We start from the raw sequence: 4268 nt of genomic DNA on the forward strand, positions 1-4268 counted from the left end.
TGGATCGATGGATCTATGATGGTTTAACAACACTTGCCCTATTATAAGTTGTAGAGTACCGCTCAACGCAATAATAAATATTATATTAATACAATTTATTTTTATAAATGTAAACAATCATGCATTGATGTATATAACATGATTAAAGGACCACAAAAGCATATGTTTGGTTTTTCTTCTATGGTTTAAGCTCGCTTCTTTTTAAGAAGGTTTTTTTTAGGGGTAGTTCTCAGGTGAGTAGGTGGTTAGTGAAACTTAGAGAGGGTGTGTCATTCATTTTCTCGATGCCTTTTGCTGTCCTAAAAATTGTAGCATGTTTTGATGGTGGATTCAAATTCTGAGCTCATTGATTATGACACTAGTGCTCATTATGGACCTTAGGATTTTGGCTATACTAAGGAAAGAAATGCATTTAATGGTCCTACTGTGAACACAGTTACAAAAGTCTCGATTAGAGATGTTGCTATTAATGCATATTTTATTTCTAATTCCACTCATAATGGTTTCTCCCTAACTATCTCTTAAGCAAATGGCTCCTCTCCTATATGCCATGAAGATCTAGTCTCATATGTGATGTCGTCAAAGGAAGTGGTTTCCTTCAGTGCTCATCCTAGAAGCAGTGAAGGAAAGTGAAGAAAATGGCGAAAGTGCATGTGAGGTAAGCCAAACAAGGTGGAAACAGTGGTATGCGAGGACAATGTGACAAATGAACAAAATTCCAAGAAAATTATACAATAGTAATTTGGTACGTTTATTGTTAATCCAATTTAGTATATTTGTGAGGCACCATGTACTATATATGCATGAAAAATCTCAAAGACACACACACAAATTAACTATAAAATCATTCTCAAATCAAATTCTTATCCAACATTGGATATTCTATGGAAAAAATATGAGTTGATTGTATCATTACGTTCAATAGTGTTCTATTGGATCCACTTCGTCTGTCAAATTAAAAACCTTTGATCAAAACATAAATCATCAAAATAATATTGTAACAACCCTAGTCAAAAATCCATGTAAAATTTAATAAAGGTAAAATAAGACCTTGGTCATGGGACATGTATTCCAAGTTGAATGTGGGTAAAACATCCTAGTGGGTGTTCATTTTGTTTATTAATGGCTATGGAAATTGGCAAAGGCAAAGTGACATCAATTGGCATTTTGTTTATGGAAATAAAGGAAAATACAAGAAAAGGGAGGTGAAAGGTCACAGGTTCCATGTGAGGAGAAAAATGAAGGAAAATAATGAAAAATTGATGAAAATAGATGCCTCATTAGTAAAAAAGCTTCCGAGGATCAGTTCATGGCTTTTCATCAGTTCTGTTTTGGAGCTCTCATTTTCTATCTCTCTCTCTCTCTCATACTCTTAGACACTTAGAGCTTTTCTTGGAGAACTCTTGGAGGAGTGTAGCATACTTGGGATTTGGAGTAAGAAGGCAAAGGAAAAGAAGGAAAGCACAAGAGGACATCGAGATCAGCAACTACAACAGGTTTTTCCTGCAGATACCGAGTTACACATATGATTTCCTCACTACTTTTGGCATGCATGGCATATGCATGTGGTTATTTGGTCATGAATGTCTTTGACATGGAGGATTGCCTAGATTGATAGTGGTTTTTCCTAGCATTTCCATATCTGGATAGCCATGGTGTTGTGGTTTGAGTTATTGGTTCTTGAAAGCCTTGGTTAGACAAACACTCTTGAAGTCTTGTAACAACTTGGGTTGACTTACTAGTGCTGGAAGCCTTTGTTTCAAAAATGCTCTAGAAGCCCTTAGTAGGTTGATTTACTAGTCCTTGAAGCCCTGGTTGGACAAACGCTCTTGAAGCCCAGTGACAACTGTGGGTTGAGTTACTAGTCCTGGAAGCCCTGGATGGAATAGACACTTTGGAGCCTTAGACAACTTGGGTGGAGACAAATCTGGTGATGGTGAGTGATGTTCGAATATGAGGTGGGATCATTGATTGAGGTTTTATGTGGTTTGGCCTATGGAAGCCCTGGTTTTCTTTTGATTGATTTGTTTTATGAGATCCCAGGTTCATGCTTGGAAGATGACACAAGGGTGATTGGCTGAAAGAAAGCTTCGGTTCACCTCAATCTATGGTTAGGTGGTTCGTGGAAGTCTCAATCCTAGTCGACCTATGCAATGATCAATAAGGGATCCTTCTCAATGGTATTTTATGGGTAAATATACTTGTTATATGTGGTTTATATGGTTGTTATATCCTTGATATTTCTATTGGTTATATGTTGGTTATGAGTGAGTTTTATGACAATGAGAATGTATGGCTATCATAATGTTTTGATTAATTAATGAATGAATAATGAATATATGGCTTAATAGATGGTAATCAATTTGTTGTGATGAGGCATCAATGCTTCTTAGTGATTCTTAGATAAGTGTGAGACCCCTATGCTCAAATTTGTTGTTTTAAACTGTAGAATGCATATTTGTGACATGTTTAACAAAATGTATGTCATGGCTAGTAGGGGTCTAGTCAAGTCCTTGTTCAATTATTTACATTTGTATGGTTTTTTTGATGTTACTTTCAATTTTTGAAAGTTTCATGGAGTTTTGGCTAGTGGCCCAAAGTCCTGTACCTAAAAAAGTGGCAAAGAATCCAGAGTAGCTGGCACATAACTACTTGGAAAAAGTCCCGAGTTGCAAACATGCCTTGTTGTGGGAGTGACTAGGGGGTCCTAGTTGCATGTGTGCCCATGTCATGGGAGAGAATGAGGCTTTAATGCAGCAAAATGTTAGGTTGTCTCAGGGGCTAGTCACCTGGAAGGGTTGGATGGCTCCTCGGGGTTTTATTACATGTGTAGAAGGTTAGGTTGGTTGTGTTCCATCAGTTGCACTTCCTTAACTGATACATAGGGATTTGAATCATATCATAGTAACTCTTTGTCACATGTTTACCCTGGTTGGATGATTACTTAGGTAGATGTGGGAGGAGGGTGTTACGAATACTAGCATCCTCAACATATCATTCACATTGAGTAATGATTAAATAATGAAACCAATAGACAAGGGATTGCAATAGACACAACTCTGAAAGTTCTATGTTTAGAGGGTCATTGACACTAGTGATTTATTCAACATGGGATCTATATTGATTCGTTTATAATAAAACCACAAATAGTATAAGAAAAATAATGGCAATAATGAAGTACTGGTACATCACATATGCAACAGTAAATCAAATTCAATGGAAACTACAATACAAAAAATGAATCTAAATCTAATCTACCACAAAAAATATACAAGTTAAGGCACTACTTCTAAGATGAAGGGGGGGTTGCCTTCTCTCTTAAGTATTCTCGTAACACATTCACAAACTCAAAAAATCATAAAATAATTGTGCACAAACTGAGATTATATTGCATTAATAAAATAAGGTACAAATTATCCAAGCCTTCAGGGATATTGTAAAAATGATTCTAGTATGATGAAAATTAAGTCATGTAACACACCTAGGTAGCCTAGGATTTTACTAAAGAGTTTTCACTCTAGCGATTTTTTTTTCCTTAGCTAATTATTTATGTTTCTCAACACTAAATAATTGTTGTATTCAATATTCTTTGATCCATAATGAATTAAGCAAAGCTTTTCGGAAGAAATCACATAAGAGAAATTTTTGCCCTTATGTGATTACTACCGAAAGACTTTTCTTAACTAAATAATTGGTTAAGTTTTTCTCAGAAATATCCCCCAAAGCTACAATCAGGCTTGATGGTAAAGTCTTAGGTGACTCTTAGTGTATAAAGTCAATGTAAAATACCATACTAGATCATGTTTAAAGTTTCACAAAATTTGGTTATGTCAAAGTGTCAACTTTTAATTATTAAAAATTTCCACTATATGAGATTTTTAATAATTCTTTGATGTAAAATGTAAAAAAATGTGTTGTCTATATAAGTTGTAGGGGGTATTGAAGACTCAAAATTAGACCTCAACACCTCAACTTTCTATTAGACAACTCTGAGGGTCAAAATATATGTCTTAACCCATCATTTTCTATTTTCCATTTTTCAACAAAAACTTGCAATTAATTAGCAAAAAATTAAAATGAGAGGAAAATAAAATTATCCCCAAGTGAAAATGATCAAAAAATAAGATGGAAATTACCAAATATTAAAGTCAAGTCAACAATTTGTGGGAATTCTATTTACTAAGAGGAAATGGCCCAAGGAAAAATTTGATTGTCTAGAAACAAAGGTCCATGACCTAACAAAATCAATGCTTTAAAAGGATGGTCCA

This window comes from Pinus tabuliformis, chromosome X (assembly GCF_031772625.1).
Source record: "Pinus tabuliformis cultivar Carrire ecotype Pingquan chromosome X, CPIR1, whole genome shotgun sequence".
NCBI classification, from domain to species: Eukaryota; Viridiplantae; Streptophyta; class Pinopsida; order Pinales; family Pinaceae; genus Pinus; species Pinus tabuliformis.